Genomic DNA, 24,878 nt, shown 5'->3' on the forward strand with positions numbered 1-24,878 from the left:
TAATTCATGAATCTATTACACTAATACATTTTACTCTATATTTTAGTTAGTTTTATGTATTTCTGACTTATTCACCAGAGTTTAATCTGCTCGGGTTCAAGTTCCTTCTACTCTCCAAGCAGAGTACTCAGTAAAGGTATCATCAAATAGACATTAACATACATCGAAAGAGGGCCTCCCTGGTGGCTCAGTGGTAAAGAATTCACTTGCCAATGCAGGAAACATGAGTTGGATCCCTGGTGCAGGAAGATCCCCCATGCCTCGTGGCAACTAAGCCTGTGCACCGCAATTACTGACCCAGTGCTCTAGAGCTTGAAACTGCAACTACTGAAGCCCACACACTCAAGAGCCTGAGCTCCGCAACTAGAGAAGCCACTGCAGTAAGAAGCCCACGCATAGCAAAACAGAGTAGCCCCTGCTGCTCGCTGCAACTAAGAAAGCCCATACAAAGCAACAAAGACCAGCAGACCCAAAATCAAATATGTGAAAGAGTATGATGGGATACCCAGTTGTAGAGGCAAGGAGAAAACATCCTATTGGCACAGTAACCTGCAAACTCTCAAGGCACTAGTTTTCAAGTCCCTCTCCATTCTAGGACCCTCCTCCTCTGCCAAAAATTCTTTCAACCAGTATTTCTAGCAAGTTAAACGCTGAGTTTTCTTTCTTCTTCCAGTTTGTGTTCTACTGTTAGTAAATGCATGCATGTGTTCATCTTTCTATCAAGAATTATTTTTATAAAAATTTGTTTCATACAAGTCTAAGTTTTGAGACTAATAAACTGTCTTCTTTCCTTTCTAGAAAATGAAGCTTTCTTCATCCAGTATGTATTGATATTTAGAGCCTTAGGATTTTGTTGCAATTTTTATATTCAGTACTTATTTCATTCATTAAACAGACTTTAACTTATTGCCTGTTATGTGCTATCAACTTTCCTAGCTCCCCAACTCTTGAAGATTATTTTTACATTTTCCTTAACTAAAATAAATGAATTAATAAAAGAGTTGATAGAATGAAGGCCCCTTTGGAGTGAAGTGGGTACAGAGGATGGGTTACCCAAGTCAGCTTGGGTTAAGTCAAAGAAAACTTTGCAGAGAAGGTCATATTTCAATTGAGATTAGATAGGAATATGCACTTAGTGAATGCTAAGTTGTAAACAGTAAAAAAGGAAATTTTATTTCAAATAATTACTGTTGAAATCAGTCCTACTTAAAGCTTAATTTTCAGACCTCTGGTGGTCCATAAACTTTTTGCTGTGAGGCTTTGTAAGATGAATACAAAAATAGAGACTAAGTGTTTAGAAAGCTCTATAGAAATTTGACAGAGTAATTTTATGTCTATTGAATCTAATAAAAAATTACAGCTTGGTTTTTTATTTCATTTCTCTAGTTATTCGTTTTTGTTGTAGTTTGCCAAAGTACTGGTTCATAACAGATTGACAAAAATTTTTAAACAGAGATAGTCTTGAGTCGTGCTATTATTAAATGCATCTAATTCTGACTATAACTCTCAAGTTGTTCCCTCTTTTAAGCTTCTTTCTGGATTTAGAGGGAACTCAAAAGGCTTATCCCCTGACTTCAAGAAGAACCTCAAATATCAATTAGATGATGATCCATTTTAATTAAGAATCATGCTAACAATTCAGCTATGCTGACCGAACTCCTTAAACATCTTAGTGGAGTGAGGAACAGCTGTTTCACATTCTTCCCACATGTTATCAAAAGTAGAAGCAACTAGATGGTGATAGAATACTGTGTTATTTCATTTTTCTAACACTTGAGGCCATTAATCCTTACACCACATCCTTAGAGCCATGCACCTCTTCAGAATCATCTTTATTCAAAGCACACAAGTGTATATAGAAAAAAAAGACATGTTTGATTCAGATATAAATTCAAATAAAGACAGGTCTTCACTGTCTAAAAACTTATGCTGTGAAATGGTAAACACACAGTGAACGTTCATTCCTGCTATAAAAAAGGTTTTTTCTCTTTCCCCCAGCCATGAAACCAAAATAAATTTTAATATGCAAAGAATTATGTACTGAAAGCATGTAAACTCAGAAATGAAACCTCAAGTCAATTTTTCATCGAAGTCATTAGACCATATACTCTTTGTTCTTTACTACGCAAACAGCAATTCATTCTAACTGATGATGGATTCTCTCCCGGCAATCTTAGCAGTTGCTGCTTTCTTTTTAGATTGCAGTGAATCAAGACACCAATTTGATTTATAAAATACCAAAAGGTTTGACAGTATACAAAGTAGAATTTGATGAAATGTAAAACCACACAAATATTTAAGATACTTTTACATGAGCTTTCACACAATTTCTTACTTCTTCTCCTCTAATTAATAAGACTTTCCTATGGTTTTACAAAATTCTGGTTATGTATAAGTACCTTCAGCTCTTTTGGTGCCTATTTTGGAGATATTAAAAATACAGACATACACATAGGAAAGCCCAATATTTGTCTAAGATGAGATGAAAAAAAAAAAAATGGGCTAGATTCACTTCTTTGCTATCTGTCCATCAAGGAGGAATTATAGTCTGTAGCAAGGTTTCTCAAATCTGTTGTAGACCAAATGATAATTCTTTGACTGTGTGTTTGGTAGTGCATGCTGGGGGAGAACTGCTTTGTGAACTAAGGATGTTGAACAGCATCCCTGGCCTCTATCCACTATATACCTGAAGCTAACCTCACTCCCTAGTCACGACAATCAAAAATGTTTCCAGACACTCTCCCCAGATCAGAACCAAGTAACAATACAGAAATATAGTTTCAAACTTTTTTCCCCAACATACTGTCGGTAAAAAAAAAAAACTGAGCATGCATGTCTATCTAGCTAAACTTATTTATAAATTACATATACAGACTATTGTACTAATGTTACACATACTGAAAAACATAAATTTAAGCCGAATGAGATTTTAAAAATATCAATGAATTGCTGATACTTTAAGACCAGGACCCAGAGGATTATTTTTTGTACTCCCCAAGGATGTACACACCACCCTTTTTTTGTTTTTTTGGCTGTACCCCGCAGCAAGTAGAATCTTAGTTCCTCCACCAGGGGTCGAACTGAGCCCCCTGCATTGGAAGTGCAGAGTCTTAACCACTGAACTGCCAGGAAGTCCCCACACCATACTTTTAAGACAGCTGATATAGATTATATTCACAGACATGAGATCTATTTCTTTACTGCCTTGGTTACCGATTTATACTGAGACTTTCAGACCATTAGAATTAATATAACTCTAATATAGAGTATAAGAGATATTATGACCTTTGTTGAAAAATGAAAGAATTCTAAAGCTTCCAAGAAAGCATATTAATTAATTTCTTGATATTATTAAGAAGTATGATCTTAAGAACAATGACTTTGGATGAATTCTCTGGTTGACTATGATCCTTCCTTCTTCCATATCTGATACTTGTACATATTATTAATTCAAAAAATGATAGAGAGATGCAGTATTCCTATCACTCCCACAATCCTTATCTTCAAACTGATTCTACTACTGGACTGGGAATGAGTTATTACATCCTTACATAACAATCAATTTTTATTAAAAATATGTGGGGTATATGTACCAGGAAACATAAGAACTATAATTACAGCTATTGCAAAAAGTCTCTTATTTATGTCATAATATAATACGATATACCCACATGGCTTTGGAGACTATCATGAATCGTTTATTTATGGTGACTCACGGTTGATAGTGATACTTTGATATCTGTGTAATGACTCCATTCTTTACAAAGGCAACATAAATCAACATTCGAAGTGGAAGACAATAATCATGGTTACTGTCTATGGTTACTACCTTTATTTTTGATGCTTCAACAACCATGTGGGTCTTTCTTTTATAGTTGGTGCTTATGAATTTTGCTCCATATTAAGAAAACTTAGTAGTTCTATCTATGAATAAAAACAGAAGAAACATCTGCGGACTGGGGGGTATAAAATTGAGAAATTAGGTATTTTTAGTGACTTCTAGGCTTCCCTAATGGCTAAGATGGTAAAGAATCTGCCTGCAATGTGGGACACCTGGGTTTGATCCCTGGTCGGGAAGATCCCATGGAGAGGGGAATGGAAACCCACTCCAGCATTCTTGCCTGGCAAATTTTATGGACAGAGGCTACAGTCCACGGGATTGCAAAGAGTCAGACACGACTGAGCAACTAACACACCACACCACAGAGTCCTTTACCCTAAAACAATGCAATTTAGTTCATATTTAGGCTAGTATAAAGATATTTGTAAATAGTGAGTATAATTTACCTTTTAAACAGTAATGCTCCATAAATGTTTGTTGAATTAGAATTAAACACATAATCAGAATGTAGGTTTAAGTTTAAGGATTTTACTGTCTCTAGATCTATTTAAACATGCTTTGTGATAGGAAATATTTTAAATAATCTGTGAAGTAAAATTACTTTAGTGGTAGGCTTTCTGGTGACATAATTAATTGTGCTAACAATGAAACTAGAGTCATCCATTTCCTGCCATGACCAAGTAACTCATATTGAACTTGCCCTCCTACTGTATGTAAACAACTAGACAACCAGACACAATATATGAAACAAGAGTTTTCAGATATTAGAAAACAGGAAACACAGGACCGTGATCCACAGGAAAAGGAAAACATATCAGATAAACCTATGATAATCCTGGGTTTTAAACTGGAGGCATTTTCTGAATATTGGCACAGGGAAAGAAGAACACAGTGGTCTCACTGAATTTGAGGAGACAGAAATGCGAGCTCAGGGAGACTGAGGCTGATTAAAGAAAAGGAAATTACACAGAGAAAGAGATCCAGAAATCTGCATGGGGATCCCTTTGAGTGACTGGTTGCATAATTAAGCTGCATGTGTAGAGGATTAAACTTTATGACTACTGGCCAAGAAAGCTGCTAGGGAGCTATCAAGTGGAAAATCCTCACAACGCAGGACTGAAAGACATTTGAGATCCCTGAAGTCAAAGAAGAAATCTTGTTTAATACCCAAAGCATTTACAGATATCCCCAAAGAGTATGCATTGGTAGCAGGACTAAATTAGCCCAAGGAAAAAAGGCTACTTTAGACCCATCCTAACACAGCTTTAACTCAAGCCTCAAAACCAAGAAGCTGATTCTCAATAAATGTAACCTCAATTACAATTAGAGGAAGACAACAAAAAGCAAAAAATCAACAATGTAAAATTCACACTGTCCAAAATTCAATCAGTAGTTACTACCCATGTTAAGAAGTAGGACAATGTGAAACATAATCAGTAGGAAAATTAGTCAGGAGTTACAATACCAGAAATGAAAGAGATGATGGACTTACCAGACAGACACTATAAAAGAACTATTAAAATACATTTAAGGATTTGAAGGAAAACAAGATAAGAGGCAAAGAAATGGAAAATATTTTTAAAAGGACCGGATGGAATTTATGAAACTGAAAAATATAATATCTCAACTTAAAATTTTACTTGATGGATAGAAGAGTAGGCCAGATTCCACAAAAGAAAACATCAATGAACATAAAGAGAGAGAAATTCAAAATATACCAAGTGGAAAACAGATGTAGGAGATGAGGCTGAAAGTAACGACCAGCAGTCTGTGGGATGATATCAAGCAATTCCTGAAGGAGAGGATAACAGGGGGTGGGACAGGAATAAAGTTGAAGAAATAAATCTGAAATTTGTAAAAATCAGAACTAATAATCTATAAAACAACAAAGCCCAAGCAGGATAAAGCCAGGGAAACCACATCAAGACACATAATACAGCTGACCCTTGAAAAACACGGGGTTGGGGTGGGGGGGCGCTTAGAGATGCCAACACTGCCACATATAACTTTACAGTTGGCCTTCCTCATTCCTGGTTCCACATCACCAGTTCAACTAACTGTAGATCTTAGTTCACATTTATTGAAAACAATCCACATACAAGTGGACCCCTGCAGTTCAAACCTGTGTTATTCAAGGGTCAATTGTAATTAAATTGCTAGAAACTAGTTATGAAAAGAAAAATAATAAAGTCAGCCAGTGGGTTGAAGGCTATAACATGAAAAGGAACAAATATGAGAGTAACTTGATTACTCATAAGAAAAAAAATCAGGCTTCAAGATGATGGAACATTTTTATGAGCAGAAAAAAAAAACTGTCATACTGAATTCTGTATTTGGGTGGAGGGGGGGAATCTTCAAAAATGAAAGGAAAATAAAGACATTTGGGGAAACAGAGCTGAATGAATTCACCACCACTTAGAGCATGCTGCTGCTGCTGCTGCTGCTGCTAAGTCGCTTCAGCCGTGTCCGACTCTGTGTGACCCCATAGACGGCAGCCCACCAGGCTCCCCCGTCCCTGGGATTCTCCAGGCAAGAACACTGGAGTGGGTTGCCGTTTCCTTCTCCAGTGCATGAAAGGGAAAAGTGAAAGTGAAGTCGCTCAGTCGTGTCCGACTCTTAGCGACCCCACGGACTACAGCCTACCAGACTCCTCTGTCCATGGGATTTTCCAGGCAAGAGTACTGGAGTGGGTTGCCAGTGCCTTCTCCAACTCTTACTTAAGGGTAAAACAAGCAGAAGGGGGAAAAAACAGAAATCAGTGAAACTGAAAATGGGAAAACAATAGAGAAATATCAACAAAACCAGAAGCTAGCTCTTTGAAAGAATCAGTAAAAATTTCTACATTTCTACCCTGGCTAACCAAAAATAAGACACAAATTAGCAATATCAGGGGGAAAAAAAGAGAATCATAACTACTGATCACATAGACATTACATGGATAATAAATGATATACAAACAACTCCACCCACAAAATTGACAATTTAAGAGAAATAGTTTCTGAAAATCATAACTTATCAAAATTCACACAAAAATTTAAAAATCTTAATAATCTTATGTCTATTAAAGAAAATGAATAACTAATTGTAATAGGAAAGAAAAAATCTGACTCCATCTTGGATCGGTTTCTTTTACTTTAACCTTTGAATTCTACTGCTTTTGCTACAAGTTAATCACTGAAAGGATGTTGCCTATAACTTAAAGTATACATAATGGCCTGTCTCCAGGGGACTCTGCTTCCCATGCCTGAACCTTGAGCTAAAATATCTTTGTTTTAGTTCCCAGGAAACATCCTGACCAGGGCCACCTGTAAATGGTTGCATGAAAGAAGAAATTAACACACTGGCGTGGGTGGGGGCACTGAGGGCACTGTGGAGTCTGGCTGGAACCAGGAAATATTTGCAACAACTTATGATCTGTTTTACTTTATCTCCTCACCTCCTCCTCTTTGCTCTATAAAAGCAAGTAGCACCCAAACCTGGGCAAGATGGTTATTTGGGACACTAGTCCACCATCTTCTCAGTCTGCTGGCTTTCCCAATGAAGTCATTATTCCTTACCCCAACACTTGTCTCTTGATTTATTGGCCTGTGGTATGGAAAAAGCAGTACAAGCTTGGACTGGGTAACATAATTAATAATCTAAAAACAAAGAACCAGGCCCAGACACCTTTAGTGGTGGATTCTACCAAACATATGAGGAAAAAGCAATGCTAATACTTCATAATCTCTTCCAGAAAATAAAAGCAGAGAAATCATCTTCTAACTCATTCTATAAAGTGAGAATTTTCCTATTCCCAAAATCAAATAGAGACGTCACAAGGAAAAAAAACCCTACAATCTCTCTCATAAACATTGACATAAAAATTCTCAACAAAATATTAGCAAATCAAATTCAATAATGTATATAAAAAGAATTACAGACCACAACCAAGGAGGATTCCAAGCAGGCAAGACTAGTTCAATAACCAACATAATCCTGTATAGCACAGGGAACTCTCCTCAATGTTACATAGCAGACTGGATGGTAGAAGAGTTTAGGAGAGAATGGATATACGTACATGTATGGCTGAGTCCCTTTGCTGTCCACCTAAAACTATGACAATATTGTTAATCAGTAATATTCATCAATATAAAATAAAAAGTTTAAAATAATAGCCAAGGTAATCTACCATACAAACAGGATAAAGAAGGAAAATCATAAAACCATCTGAGAACAAAAAAAGACTTGGAAAATCCATATAGTATTTTAAATCAACTATACTTCAATTAAAAAAAGGAAAAAAATTCAACACTTGTGAATTTTAAAAAAATCTTTCAGCCAATTTCCTCAACTTCATAAAGACCATCTACAAAAAAACTTACACAGCTAGTATATTTAATGGTGAGAGACTGGACACTTTTTCCCTACAATTGGAAAAAAGACAAGGAAGCTCTCTCTACCACTCTTAGCATCCTACTGAAAGCTGTAACTAGTGCACTAAGACAGGTAAAGACACTTTTTTATTTCTTTAAAATAAAAAGCCATCTAGATCAGAAAGAAAGGAAGAAATAAAACTGCCTTTATTTGCAGATGACATGGATATCTGTTGACAAAGACACCAAAAATTCTACCAAAAAAATTCCTTAGAACTGTAACAACTACAGCAAGGTCACAGGATACAAAGTTAAACAACAATTGCTTCCCTATACAACAATAAGAAACAATTGTAATTAGAAATTTTTAAAATATCATCTATAATAGCATCTCATCCTCTTCTAAAACAGAACAGAAATACTTTGTTAAAAATCTAGCAAAATATGTATAGAATCTATATGCAAAAACTACAAAATGTTGTTGAAAAAACTCAAGATGTAAATAAATGAAGACCTATTCCATATGCTAGAAGACTCATTACTGAAAAAGAGTCATTTCTACAAACTTGATCTATATATTAGGTTGGCCAAAAGTTCATTCAGATTTTTCCGTAACATCTTAGAAAAAACCTGAACAAACTTTTTGGCCAAACCAATATATCAACATAACCTCAACCAAATTCCTAGCAAATTATTTTGTGGATACTGACAAACTGTTTTAAGGCTTTATAAAATGGAAAAAGGCTAAGAATAACCAACATTATACTGAAAAAGAACAAAGATGAAGGATCACATTGCAAGATCTTAAGACTAACTATAAAGCTGCAGAAATCAGGACACCGTGGTATTGGCAAAAGAACAGACAAATAGATCAATGGAACTGAATAGAGAGCCAAAAACAGACCCATACATATATAGCTAACTGATTTTGACAATATGAAAAAGGCAGTGCAACAGAGAAAGGATAAGTCTTACAACAAATCAGATGTCTATATGTAACACAACGAACCCAGACACAGATCTAATACCTTTCACAAAAATTAACTAAATATAAAACACAGACATAAATGTAAAATGCAAAATTATATAACTTATAAAAGAAAATATAGAAAAAAAAATCTACGTGACCTGGTATTTGATGTTTCATTTTTAGATACTGCATCAAAAACACACAATCCACACAAGAAAAAATTGATTGAGTAGGACTTTATCAAAATTAAAAACTTGAGCTTTGCGAAAGATACTGCTAAGTAAAAAAACAAACCCATATTTTCTGCCAAGAAAATATTTGTAAAACACATATCTGATAAAAGACTGATCTTCAAAATACACGAAGAATAATTAAAATTCAACAGTAAGAAAACAACCTATTAAAAAATGGTAAAAGATCTGAAAAGATACCTCATCAAAAAATACACAAATAGCAAATACACATATGAAATGATGATCAATATCATATGTCATTGAGGAAGTTGAAATTAAAACATCAATAAGACAGCAGATACAAACTACTATATTCAAAATAGATAAACAATAAGGTCCCACTGTATAGCACAAGGAACTATATTCAATGCTTTGTAATAAACTATAATAAAAAAGAATATGAATATATATATGTGTATAAATGAACCACTGGATTGTACAATAAAAAATGTTTTAATTAAAAAAAAAGACAGTAAGATATGACAACACACCTATTTGAATAGCTAAAATCCAAAACACTGACAGTACCAACAGCTGGAAAGAATGAAGAGCAGCAAGAATTCTCATTCACTGCTGGTAAAAATGAAAAACAGTACAGCTGCTGTGAAACACAGTTCAGCAATTTCTTGAAAAGCTAAACACAGTCTTACATAGTCATATGACCAAGCAATTATGCCCCTAGGTTTTTATACAACTGTCTGAAACTTACATCCACGCAAAACCCTGCACACTGATGAGCACAGCAGCTTTATTCACAATCACTGCAAGAAGAAGCAACCAAAATGTCCTTCAGCAGGTGTGGCTATTTAATAGGCTATTAAACAAAAGAAAGGAATGAGCTATCAAGACACATAAAAAACATGGAATCTTAAATATATATTATTAAGTGAACAAAGTCAGTTTGAGAATCCTACATAATATCTATGATTTCAATTGCATGACACTATGGAGAAGGCAAAACCATAGAGACGGTAAACAAAGCAATAGCCGCCAGGGTAGGAAGAGACAGAGGTGTTGAACAGGTGAAGCAGAGGGAATGTTTTCATGCGGCAGAACTCCTCCGAATGGTACTGCATCTGGGGATACATGATACTATACATTTGTCAACATACAGAACTTTATAGCATAAAAGATTGCATCTTAAAGGATATAAACTAAAAATAAATCATTCAGGAAGTCTGAGGATCCCAGGATTGAATGTAGAACGTGATAAAAACAAACTACTTCTTGTACGAACATGTGAAACAATCTCACTGAAGGTGATGGGGGTAGCAAGTGCTACTGTAAGTAACTTTGGAGTCTGTAAGACTAAAAAGAAATTATATAAAAGCACTCTAGGTGGTGAAGTTATTTCCCACAGAGATGTGGATTAACAATTCTAAAACCCCTAGACATGTACACTGAAACTGAACAAATAAGTAAACGGGTGTTGGACTATGGGAGCCAGGTTTCTCATTCCTGGAGTGAGAAATTACAGATAAACCGTGGAAGGAAGGTAGAATGATCCATGTGGTAGCAGATAAGAGTTAGAGACATCAGAATGAACTTATGTTTTAGCTTATACAGCTACAGATGGTCACATTTTAAAGTATCTATTGATATGTATATATACACGGGTCAGTATACACACATATATTTCCTTCCTCTGTCAACTTAAGAGAGCCTAGAAACAACAGTACCTTAGTATAAACAAGAACACCCAGTGCTCAGATCTTGAGTCCTATTACCCTTCTCCAATAAAAGAAACCAACACTCCTTGGAGAAACAACTGACTCCAGGACTGGAGTAGCAAACGTGTAAGACGGGCCTGTAGCATCTTGTACTGCTAGAAAGTAAGGAATGTTTTCAAACCGAAGCACAATGATGGGGACTGTCAAAAGGACCAAGAGCCAGCTAAAATATAGTGTGAAAAAGAGGGGGAAAGAATGACTTCAGAGTGTAGAAACTTAGACAAATGCTAGCACAGCCAGGTGATCAAGGCCAACATCAATAGTCTTATGTTCTCAAACATAATACCTGAAACAGAACTACTAGATGAAAACACAGCTAAAAAACTTCTTGACATTGGTCAGGGAAATGATTTTGGATATATGATGCCAAAATCACAGTCAATGAAAGCAAAAATATACAAATGGGATTACATCAAATTAAAAAGCTTTCACATAGCAAAGAAACAATAGAAAGGTAACCTAAAAATGGGAGAAAATATTTGCAAATCTTGTACCTTATAAAAGGCTAATGTCCAAAATACATAAGGAACTTCAACAACTCAACAGCTAAAAATCAAATAATTTAATATAAAAAATGGATAAAAGCCCTGAATAAACATTTTTCAAAAGAAGACACACAAAAGGCCAAAAAATATACAAAAAGGTGCTCAACATCACTAACCATCAGGGAACTACAAATCAAAACCACAGTGAAATATCACCTCACATTTGTTAGAATAACTATAGTCAAAAAGAAAAAAAAAGAGAAAGATAAGTATTGATGAGAATGTGGAAAAAGGGGAACACTTGTGCAACTGTGGGTGGGGATGTAAATTGGTACAGCCTTATGGAAAATAGGATGGAGCTACCTCAAAAAATTAAAAATAGAACTACCATATGATCCAGCAATCCCATTTCTGGGTATATAGCCAAAGAAAATAAAACCTGGATCTCGAAGAGATATCTGCACCTCCATCTTTATTATAGCATTATTCACAATAGCCAAGACACAGAAACAATCTAAGCGTCAACAGACAAATGGATAAAGAAAATGTGAGATACACACACACACAAGTATATACATATATACATACACACACATACATATACAATGGAATACTATTTGGCCTTTATAAAGGAGGAAATCTTACTATTTGCAACAACATAAATGAACCTGGAAGACATTATGCTAATTAAGTCAGACAGAAACACAAATACTGTATGATCTCTCTATATATAGAGTTTGAAATAGATACACAGTGGAATGTGGTTGCCAGAGATTAGGGGAATGGAGAAAATGGAGATAATTGAATCAGTACAAAGACTCACATATGCAAGATGAATAAACTCAACTAATCAAATGTACAGTGTACTGTGACTATAGTTATAATAATACTGTTCTGTAAACAGACAGCAGATCTTAAATTCTCAACTCACACACACACAAAACTATGTGAGGTGATGGGTATGTAAATTAGCTTGACTGTGGTGATCATTTCACAATTTGTATTAAAACATCAAGTTGTACACCTTAAATATCTACAATCTTTGTCAGTTATACCTCAATAAAGCTTTAAAAACAGTGTTATGTTGATAGTATGTACAAGTGACATGATCTAATGAAAACGGCACCTCTGTATCTCTCCCCAAAACACTCCTAGCCCAAGTCTAATCATGAGAAAAATGATACATGAACCTCAACTGAAGCACCTAACCATTACTCCTTAGAATTGTCAGGGTCATCAAAAGCAAGGAAAGCCTAAAAATGAAAAAAAAGAAAGCAAAACAAAATTTAATTGATGGGGGGAAAAAAAACAAAAATAAGGAAAGCCCGAAAACTGTTATGGCCAAGAAACACCTCAAGAAATAAAGACAACTAAATGTAATGAGGTTTCCTGGAGAGGATCTTGGAATGGAAAAAGTACATTTAGTAAAAACTAAGGAAATACGAATAAAGTATGAACTATAGTTAATAATGGGCTTCCCTCATGGCTCACTGGTACTCTGCCAATGCAGGAGACGTGGGTTCAATCCCGGGATCAGGAAGACCTCCTGGAGTAGGAAATGGCAACCCACTCCAGTATTCTTGCCTGGGAAATTCCACAGACAGAGGACCCTGGTGGGCTACAGTTCACGGGTCACAAAGAGTCACGGGTCACAAAGAGTCAGACTTGACTTAGTAACTAAATAACAACAATAGTTAATAATAATATATCAAAATTGGTTCATCAGTTGTGGCAAATGTGCATTAGTAAGATGTTAATAATGAGGAAAATAGGTGTGGATAGATGGGAATGCAGCAGTATCTTTATAATTCTTATACAAATCTAAAATTATTCTATCACGAAAATTTTGTTTAAAGAAAGTATAACAACATCAGTGTCTACACATATTGACTACCTCTCTCGACACACACACACAGGCTCTCTTTTTTTCTGGAACAATCAGTAAATTATGAAAGAAAAATCATGCAGTGCACAAAATACAGATACGATCAAGATGCCATTTACCTTGGATTTCTACCTCTTTCTTGTCTTCAAAGTGTTGCTGGCATTTTCAACGTGTAGGGATTTACGGTGAGAGGATAAAGTATAACTGGCCTGCTATGAAAAGGAAGGGGGAAGTAAAACACTAGTTGATGTCACAAACACTTCTTCCCCAGATCAGGGAGCTGGGAAGGGTACACACTTGACAACGAGAAGATGGTTAAGTCCTAAAGATCTAATGCAAGCATAGACATTATAGTCAACAATACTGTATTATAGACTTCAAAACTGCTAAGAAATTAGATCTTAAATATTCTCACCACAAAAAAGAAATGATAAAGATGTGATGTGATAGACATGTTAACTAAAGCTACACTGGCAATCATACTGCAATAAGGTAAATGTATCAAATCAACATTTTGTACAACTTCAACTTATACATGTTATATATTGATTATCTCTCAATTTTTATAATAAATTGGGAGTTCCCTGGTGGCCTAATGGTTAGGATTCTGGGCTTTCACTGCCACGGCCTGGTCTTAATCCCTGTTCGAACCTGGGCTGAGATCCCGCAAGCTGTGCAATGCAGTCAAAAATAAATACATCAAATTTTATATACAAATTACACAAAAGCTGGGGGATTTTTAGAAAAATTAATAAAATTGAAAAACCTCTAATCAGATCGGTCAAGACAAAAAGGATACAAACTACCAACATCACAAGTGAAATGGTGATATCACTGCAGGGTCTAGAGACATTAAACAGGTAAGAAAATACTATAACTAACATTATGTCACTGAATCCAATGACTTAGAATGGCATGTATATCTTATCTGATATCAAAACTGGCCTAAATTTCAGTTTCTTCTCTCCAGCTTTAACTGGTACCTCTGTTGCAAGCTATGGTTATTTGTGCACAAAATGTGTTTCACTATACTATGCTCCTTTTTATAAAGTCCCCATTTGGGATTATTTTAGTATTTTCCTAAATAAACATTTTAGATACTTCTAGTTGCAAAACCAACTATAAAAATTGTGGCTAAGGTGGGGTAACGGTGCCTTCTTTTCTTCTTTCCAATATCCTATTTTGATACCAGATTATTTTACAAGAGTGAGAAAAGTTAAGATTTATAAAATTAAAAATGTGTTGTCTTTCTTGTTGGGTGTTAATGCCACTTGGCTCAATTCAGCCTTTATATGCTTCATGAAAGAAGCTAACTACTATTAAGATAACTCAGAACATTTTAGTAAAATACGTGTTTTCCAGTGATTGGTTATAAACAAACAGAAAAACTTTTTAACCTGGTATCTTATACATCTCAATGCTACATGTAGAAATAGAATTTCACTATAGATAGAGCATCCACATTAATAAATATTAACATTTCATAATCAGTCTCTGTAAAACTCAAGTGAATGAACACTCATTCTAGATGTGTTCTAAAACCCTTTCTCTCTCTCCTTGTTATTTGTAACAATAAGCAGTTTTGCAAATGCTGAATACACGACAGGATATCTGGCTTTCTTTTTTACCCCAGAAAATTGTGATCACTTTCTGTGTCATATGAATACAAGATCATTATTTATTATCTGCATTAGCTACTTTGTTGGACTGTTTTTATATGCAATGATGTGGTCACTGGTTGAAGACAGAGTGAATAAGAGTGGTAACAATAGATAATCAGTTGCAGGAAGGGGGTTGTCTGAACACAATCCCACTTAAGATGTGGTAGCCATTATTATCTTTTCTATAATCTGTGCGGCCTCTTGAGAGTGAAAAAAATCACAGTCGTTTGCTACCATTTTGAATAAAGTGATTTTTGACTCTTCCCCCATTCCAACATGGTCTGAATCAGTTACTCTCAAATTTCAGTCTTAAAGCTCCTTTCTTCCTCCTTCTCCCTCTCCCACTTTTCAATTCCTTCTCCTCCAGTTCTTTATTTTCTCAAGTTAAAAGAGCAGTACTCTACTTTTAGCCACAAAGGAAGAGGAGTATTGTAGAGAAAGAATAGTCTTTAGAATTAGACTGACAGGAGTGAGAATTTTGCCTTCCTCAAAGAAGTTACTTTGTTTTTAAGGTCAGTGGTACACTAGAGCCTGCTCATACTGCTGGAGGGCCAAACATTCCCTTCTCTTCCCAAGCTCTCTTCACTGACTTCATCTGAAACTAGTTGATAGCTTGGAATCAGCCATGATGGAAGCATTTGCTCCACAGAAACTAACAAATGCTTCATACCAGGGCTTTTTTTTTTTTTAAACTAAGGAATCAGTTGTTGAGCATGCATCTACACAATATTGGTTTAGTTTCCACATTTCTCAAACAGGCTGATAACATCAACTCTGAAAATATGTTGCAAGAATTTCAAATACTCTAAGTAAAACACCTAGCAAAATTCCAGACGTATATAAAACATTTAGTATGTGGTAGATGGAACATTGTTATGGTATTACAGAGTCTGGCTATCTGAAAGCAGAGCATTAAAAAAGCCATGTAAGCTATGAAATCAATAATGAAAAAGTGTAACAGAACCCATTTGCAGGGCAGGAATAGAGATGCAGACACAGAGAACAGATGATGTGGACATGGCAGGGTGGGACGAGGGGAACGCGATGAATTGGAAGACCAGGATTGACATATATACAACATCATGTGTAAGTTAGATAGCTAGTGGGAACCTGCTATATGACAGAAGGAGCTCAGCTCCGTGCTCTGTGACGACCTAGAGGGGTGGGACGGCAGGTAGAACGGGAGGGGATATATGTACACAGACAGCTGATTCACTTCATTGTACAGCAGCAACTAACACAACATTGTAAAGCTACCATACCCCAATAAATTAAAAAAAAAAAAAGTTCACCTTTATTTTAGTAGGGTTGTTCGATCCTTCAGAATTTATAAATGGGAAAAATTAAAATAGTATTCCATACAATACACCTCAATTAATGGGAACAATATTTTTTTTTTGCATCGTCTCCAATTCTCCAGGTTCCCTTTTAATTATGATCTCCTCTGTTTAAGTTGTCAGCCAACACTTGTGTACACGAGTTCAGTCACTCAGTCGTGCTCAACTCTGTGACGCATGGGCTGTAGCCCACCAGGCTCCTCTCTCCATGGCATTTTCAAGGCAAGAATACTGGAGTGGGTTGCCATTTCCTCCTCCAGGAGATCTTGCTGACCCAGGGATCGAACCTGCACTTCCTGAGCTCCTGCATTGGCAGGCAGATTCTTAATCAATGAGCCGTCTGGGAAGCCCATCAGTCACTACTACATATCATATAAATGCAGAGTTTTTGAGTAGTGACTTGGACGGATTCAGAAAGCCACAAGACCTATGAGGAAGTATTATAAAAGGGAAGTCATGAATGGAGGTAATTTAGTAACTATAATTACTTCCTTGGTAGCTCAGACAATGAAGAATTCGCCTGCAATGAAGGAGACCCAAGTTTGATCCCTGGATCAGTAAGATCCCCTAGAGAAGGGAATGGTTATCCACGCCAGTATTCTTGTCTGGAGAATTCCATGTACAGAGGAGCCTGGCAGGCTACAGTCCATGGGGTCGCAAAAGAGTCAGACACAACTGAGCAACGAATGCTTTTCAGTAACTATAATTAAGCATGTATTAGGTTCACCATTAGGATCATCTGTTCACTATTTCTTCGGACACTGAAGCAAGATTTTGGCTTCCACTGGAAAAAGAGAAATTTAAATTAGTGTGGAAAGCAATATCAAAATTTTAATTTTCATTATTATTTTTATTATTATAAAAGTGACCTTCTCCTAAACAAAGTGGTAGAAGAGAAGGGATTATTGTCACCAACAATCTTGGATTGTAATCCATACTCCTGGGTCTTGTGTTTGAAGCTTTCCCAGTTTACTGAAGACTTCAGAAATTTGAGCAAAATCTCTTGCCTATAGTGTATGCATAACAAACTGACTTACAATACTTCATTTAAAAAGATCACTTGGACACCTCCACGTGTCTCAGAGTAAAAAGTGTTTATAAGTCTGTTTAGAAAGATACTGCTTTTCCTCCCTTCATCAAATAATGATTTGAATGTTTTTTTCCTTCAGCTCGTATAAATACCAGGTTTTCATTTCAGATTACTGCTCTATTGCAAACATCACATAAATGAAACAAATTATTTAAATAATTTTATTTTCACATTCTTTGTTTCAAGCGATTAGTACCCACATTTCCTACTCAGTCCTATATATCCTCTGATGCTGATTTATTACTTTTATTGAAGTTCATTTTTTTACAGTAATCTAATGTCTAAGTGTTTGCACTGGTATTAAGAAGTCCTCAAATTCCTTTCTCATCACTGACGCAAGTCTTAAGATCACTAATACTCCAAAAGCCAAAAATCAACTCAATAAGCAACACTCAACATAGAACTTGAAAACCATAATAAGAGAGATAAACTCTTCAATATGAGATTCAAGTTTTAGCTATGAATAATTTGAAACTTTATGAAATGATGAACATCAAGATTAGAAATGTTGCGACTTCTGTGGTGGCCCAGTAGTTGGGTATTCACCTGCCAATGTAGGGTACACAGGTTCAATCCCTATCTGGGAGGATCCCAGATGCCATAGGGCAGCTAAGCTAAGTCCATGCACCACAGCTACTGAGGCTGCGTGCTGCAACTACTGAAGCCCGCACATCTAGAGCCTGTGCTCCACAAGAGCAGCCACTGCAATGAGAAGCCCATGCACCACACCCGGAGTAGACCCTGCTCACCATAACCAGAGAAAGCTATTGTGCAGCAATGAATACCCAGTGTAGCCAAAAATAAATAAATAATCTTAAAAAAAAAAAAAAAAAGATTGGAAATGTTTTTCTAGTCTAAAACTTAATAATTGTTGTTGTTGTTCAGTTGCTCAGTCATGTCCGACTCTTTGCGACCTCATGGACTGCAGTACACCAGGCTTCCCTGTCCTTCACCATCTCCCAGTTTTCTCACATTTATGTGCATTGAGTCGGTGATGCCATCCAACCATCTCATCCTGTTGTCCCCTTCTCCTTCCTGCCTTCAATCTTTCCCAGTATCACAGTCTTTTCCAATGAGTTGACTCTTCACGTCAGGTGGCTGAAGCATTGGAGCTTCAGCTTCAACATCATCCTTCCAATGAATATTCAGGGTTGATTTCCTTTAGGATTGACTGGTTGGATCTCCTTGCTGTCCAAGGGACTCTTAAAAGTCTTCCCCAGCACCACAGTTTGAAAGCATCAATTCTTTGGCTCCCGGCATTCTTTACGCTCCAACTCTCATATCCATACGTGACTACCGGAAAAACTATATCTTTGACTGTACACACCTTTGTCAGCAAAGTAATGTCTCTGCTTTTTAATATGTTGTCTAGGTTTATCATAGCTTTTCTTCCAAAGAGCAAGTGTCTTTTAATTTCATGGCTGCAGTCACCATCCACAGTGATTTTGGAGCCCAGGAAAATAAAGCATTATGGGGCATTATCTATTATTAACTACAAAAATTATTTACAGAATAACTTAGAATTAGTCAAGTTCTATGGTCCTTTAAATTCTGGAGAAGGAAATGGTAACACACTCCAATATTCTTGCCTGGAGATTCCCATGGACAGGGGAGCCTGGGAGGCTACAGTCCACAGGGTCGCAAAGAGTCAGACATGACTGAGTGGCTACACTATGGTAGTCACTTTAAATTAGCTATTTATACTAAAGTTGTAGGTCTCCTCCCTGCCTACCTTTCTGGCACCATCTAACACCACCAATGACCCTTCCCACTCAGCATTATTTGGTTCTTTAGTTTTTCTAACACACGATCCTTCATCACTCCAGAGGGCCTTTCCAATGTTGTTCCTTCACACTAAAATGTTCTCCCAGTGCTCCCTCTGCTTTAAATCCCAATTCAAATATCACTTCCTCAGAGAAGCCCCGCCTTATCTCCCAGTGAAAGCCACATTCCTTTTCTTGACACTGGTTACCAGTTTATATTTACATATCCATTATTTGTGTAACTAAACTTCAGGCTCTATGATAGCAGGAACTGTCTATTTGTGTTCATCATTATAACCTCAGGATGTAGCACAGTCTCTGGCACATGGTAGTTGAATGAATGAAGGATATCCACAAATTAGTACAAACTAAACTTCAAGACATATTAACCAACGTTAGATGTAATTCAAGATCACAGCATAACTACTGAATCCCTAATAAAACTGCTGGATACAGTATTATCAAAATTTAAGAAAAATATCGTATTGAAGCCTATTGGTACCATTGAATGTATTAGCTTCCAAAGGCCTAACTCAGGCACTTTGTTTTTTCTCAATAGCAGGGAGACTTTGAGTAATTCTCAGACAGTATCACATCCTGTATGCATGACACTGTTCTCTCACCTACTCATGTTACCCACTGTACCTTTAAAAAAAAATATAAAAGAAGGAAATATTCCGAGGAAGGCAATTCCAGAGATAGCACATTTCAGATATGTTTACCATATAATAGTCTACACTGATAGAATCCTCCAAGTAGAACATTAAAATTACAATTAATATATAATATATTAATATAATATATACAATATTACATGTTTTAATTTTATATATAGTTTAATATTATATGATTAACCAACTCTGATTCAACATCAACTGTCTAAAGCGTTTATTAAGAAAGACTCATATAATAAGAGAGTTTTCAAGGCAGAAGCCGATGTGTCTCCCTTTGCCTGGTAAAGTAATAAAGTTATGCTTTTCTACTTCACCCAAAACTCTGTCTCTGAGATTTGATTCAGCAACAGTGCACAGAGAGGTCAAGGGTTTCGATAACTATACACCATAACAAAAGTCTCTTTAAAATTGTAATTTTAAATTACACTAATTATTATTATCATTTATCAATTATTATTATTATTATTATTATAATTATCACTAATTATTATTCCACTGACATTAAAAAATTTTCCTGTGATCAGGTGTTATGAAAAAAAAAAAATTCTGAACTCTCAGTGCTGTGTAATAACCTATGATGGAAAAGAATCTGAAAAAGGATACATGTATACGTATAACTAATCACTTTGCTACACACATGAAACTAACACAACATTGTAAATCAACACAACACTGTAAATCATTGCCAATATAAAATAGGATTTATTTTAATTTAAAAATAAAATTAAAAAAGGAAAGATTGTGAGGCCAAGTCTAAGCTCAAAGAAAAGAAAACTGTGAAAGATTATAAATGAAACGTCAGCAGGTGTTCAAAAGCCTAGGAGAGCAGTGGCATATATGTAATATATTTGCCCATTCTAGTTAAATGGCATGTATTTTTTTATTTATGAGAGAATTTAAAATGTTTATGTGAGTCACATGAATGTTTTTTATCTGAATATATAACTGGAATATATGCCAATAGGGGAAAACAGCATAGGTTGAAAAGGACAGTGCCTTGAGAGGCTGTAACTACCTAAATTACTGATTGCCTAGACAAAACAAAGAGGCTTTCACTACATAACCAGTTCTGACAGGTTTCTCCAACTTGAAAACCTTAGCACAGAATGTTTCCACTCTGAAAATATCACCCCACTTTCAATGCCATATGGAAACAGAAAGTTCTAACACAATAAATTTTTAAAACGTGTGAACCAAATGGAATAAAATCATAAAATATAAAGTGCTATCACCATTACTATTGTTGTTTGAAAAAAGAAAAGGTTCAGAAATGATATCACATACCTTCTCACCATCTTTAAAATGGAATGAAAGTATGGGGTTGGCCCAAAAGTTCGTCTGGGGTTTTTCTATAACATCTTACCCAAAACCTGAACTTTATGGCCAACCTTATATTGATCATAAATTATTTTCTAATAAAGATAAAAGTGTAGTAATGGTCTACCAAAATAAACTGCATTAATTAAATAATTTAGTTATTAGATAATAACTATAAAGCTCCATAGCCATTATTATGTGTAATTTTTCAAAAGAATGTCAATGTTTATAATAAACACAAAATAAACTGTGACAAAAATAAAGTTTAAAATATAAATATGTTTGGTGAAAAGTAGGCATATACATGCATGCACAGAATATTTCTGGATGGACACCATGGCATTAATGGTTAGCTCTGGGAGAGAGGCCTGAAAAGCTGGGCGGGTCTAGAGCAGGAAGTGGACTTCCCTTTCATCATATTGCCTTGAGGTTGTTATAATGTTTTCCATATCATATGACTTTCTCCCCTAAAAAAGTTAATAAAAGTTTTCTAAGTTAAATGAATGGAATTAAGTAGGAATAATTAACCATTCCTATACCTTAACTAAAAGGGGAAAAATGTAAAAATCATGGAAGATCTAAGATCTCTCTCGGCATTTTATTGAGAAAACTGAAACATTTAAGAAATTCTGTTCTCCCAAAGTTAGTAGTCAAATCAGTGACATCGGCTCTAAAATCTAGAACTTCCCTATTCTCAGTAATATGCCAAGTACTATATCATTCTATCTCATCTTAGTTATGAAAGTAATGTGCCAAGTACTGTATCATTCTATCTCATCTTAGTTATAAAAGTATCATGAGCTCCACAGAACAGTAGAACCTTCCTAAAACCATCTCTTGACCGACTCTAGGTAAGCAACATATAGCAATCAGGATTTGATAGTAATTTTTACTGATTTAAAACAGGCAACTCAAGCTGAAATCTGGCAGGATAATTATTTTTTAAAAGGAGCTCAGGAAGGAGCTGAATTTAGCTCATCAAGGAACTAGCTGCTGCCTGCAATTGTCCTTGAAAAGTAAATGCCAAAGTCAAAGGGTTCACGCATGAACTCTTTGGGCTGCTTAAATCCAGAAGCAGAAGCAGGAAACTAATTAGCCTCTCATTTATGATCTGTTTGGGCCTTCTTGACTGACCTAATTATAACTCATCTCCAGTGCAACCTAATCATTTAGGGAATTTAGTCTAGAAACAGTTCAATTTCATCTAAGCTATGGAATCCATTGGGCTTTCCTTGTGGCTCAGCTGGTAAAGAATCCACCCACAATGCAGGAGACCAGGGTTTGATCCCTGGGTTGGGAAATTCCCTGGAGAAGGGAAAGGCCACCCACTCCAGTATTCTGGCCTGGAGAATTTCATGGACTTTATAGTCCATGGGGTCACAAAGAGTCAGACATGACTGAGCGACTTTCACTTCACTTCACTTATGGAATCCATAACTTAGGTGCCACCCTGAAAAGAGAAGTCCTCATTAACTCTTCTTCCCCCAATGATACAGTTACTTGAAAGACATTTTAGAGCATCATTCAGTTTAAATTCAATATGTGTTAGAAAAGACATTTTTATTTCAGCAAAAATAAATGCATTTAGATTTTTCCAATTTAATATATTAGAATCTTGTATTAATATTGGATGGCAAATAAAAAAGGAAATACAACAAATATTAGAACAGAAAAATCCTTAAACCAATTCCCAAATAGTTAAGACATAGAAAGATACAGATAAGAGATAAACAGATATTCTAAAAAGACAACTAGGAGGAAATACTGAATGACCTAAATTAAGCATTTAGAGAGAAGTCTAATAGATTTCTCTATTAGAAAAAGATCATATGATAATGCTTTTTTCATATCATATTCATTTATTAGGAGACAAAGACTTGTCTGCAACTTCTTAGAAAAAGGAATAGAACAAAGGAAAAGACTACAACGACTAAGCAAAATTTGTCCACCAGTCACTGCCTCTCCATACAGTATGAACTATGGTCATACATACAGGAATAACTGGAAAGAGAGGGAGACTTAAAGAGAAAAGATTTTATTCAAAAAAAAAGAATGTTTTTTAACGTTGCTGTTGCTGCTGCTGCTGCTGCTGCTGCTGCTGCTAAGTCGCTTCAGTTGTGTCTGACTCTGTGCAACCCCATAGAGGGCAGCCCACCAGGCTCCGCCGTTCCTGGGATTCTCCAGGCAAGACTACTAGAGTGGGTTGCCATTTCCTTCTCCAGTGCATGAAAGGGAAAAGTGAAAGTGAAGTCGCTCAGTCGTGTCCAACTCTTAGCGACCCCATGGACTGCACCCTACCAGGCTTCTCCATGGGATTTTCCAGGTAAGAGTACTGGAGTAGGGTGCCATTGCCTTCTCCGTTTTAATGTTAGACTTGATTATTAATACAAAATACTTCTTTTTAAGCTTGTTTGTCATAACTGATATACTGGAAAGCTTTACCCAATAATTAAAATTCCTCTCCTGGAATGTGGCAGGATAAGGATTCAATGACAATATGTCAGCTTTTCCTCTTAAGTTTTAATGAAATGGTTTCAAGAAATCTAATTCATTTTCAAAAATGGATTTCCTCGATTATAGGATTTCAATCCCTACTTTTGCTAGCCAAAAAGGGAAGAAATGATGGTAAAGGTGTGTGTGTATGCATGTTAATCTCTCAAGCATGTCCAATGCTTTGCAACCCCATGGACTGTAGCCTGCCAGTCTTCTCTGTCCATGGAATTCTCCAGGCAAGAGTACTGGAGCGGGTTGCCATTCCCTTCTCCAGGTGATCTTCCTGACCCAGGGATTGAACCTGGGTCTCCTGCACTGCAGATAGCTTCTTTACCATCTGAGCCATCAATCTCAGTGAACCTCAGGGAATGTCATTGTGCTCCAAGGTTCACAGAAAGGGAACCAACTCCTTCCACACTTGTTAGATTCCATCAGGACCTCAGAGGCTCTTTTGATTACATATTCAAAACTATGAACCATTTGTTTAAATTGTGTAATTTCAGGGAGTACCCAAACCCCAGATTAGGACCTTTTGCTCTAAAAAAGAATGATAGGTTTATATACACTATCAGCCAAGGCAAATGTTATATTTAGACATATGCTACAATGTGATGATAGTGTTTTATTTTATAGTTCAGTTATTCCTTGTACCCTATGGTGAAGATTGTTATTTCCGGAAACAACAATACTATTAACAAGCCACAAAAAGCTTACTACAGACACACTGGACTGTCAGAACTATTATCCTATTCACCATTTCTCTAGGGTGGTGGTTCAAATTAGGGGCTATGTGCCCCTAGAAGGCACTCTGGAAACCTGTGAGGGTATTTTCAGTTACCACAGTAACTAGAAGTTGTCACAAAGGTTTAGAGTTCTCTTTCTTCCCTACCATTCTGGGGAGGGAGGAAGAAGAAAGAACAAGCAGGTTAAACATCTTGAAATTCATGCCTATTTCTATGCAGTGAAGAATGTTCTACCATTCATGTAGGTGAAAACCTAGTTCATAATTATCTAAGCCTAAAACTTAAATCTGTTCTACAAATAAAT

The 24,878-nt window shown here is 36.0% G+C and overlaps 1 protein-coding gene across 5 annotated transcripts in view; it reads right to left on the reverse strand.

The window, feature by feature from the left end:
- Positions 1 to 24,878, reverse strand: part of RASAL2 (RAS protein activator like 2) — a 384,725-nt gene that overhangs the window by 275,362 nt on the left and 84,485 nt on the right. The gene's annotated exons all lie outside the window — the stretch shown is intronic.

The sequence above is a fragment of the Giraffa tippelskirchi genome, chromosome 5 (genome assembly GCF_054371585.1).
Source record: "Giraffa tippelskirchi isolate mGirTip1 chromosome 5, T2T-mGirTip1v1.2.pri, whole genome shotgun sequence".
Classification (NCBI taxonomy): domain Eukaryota; kingdom Metazoa; phylum Chordata; class Mammalia; order Artiodactyla; family Giraffidae; genus Giraffa; species Giraffa tippelskirchi.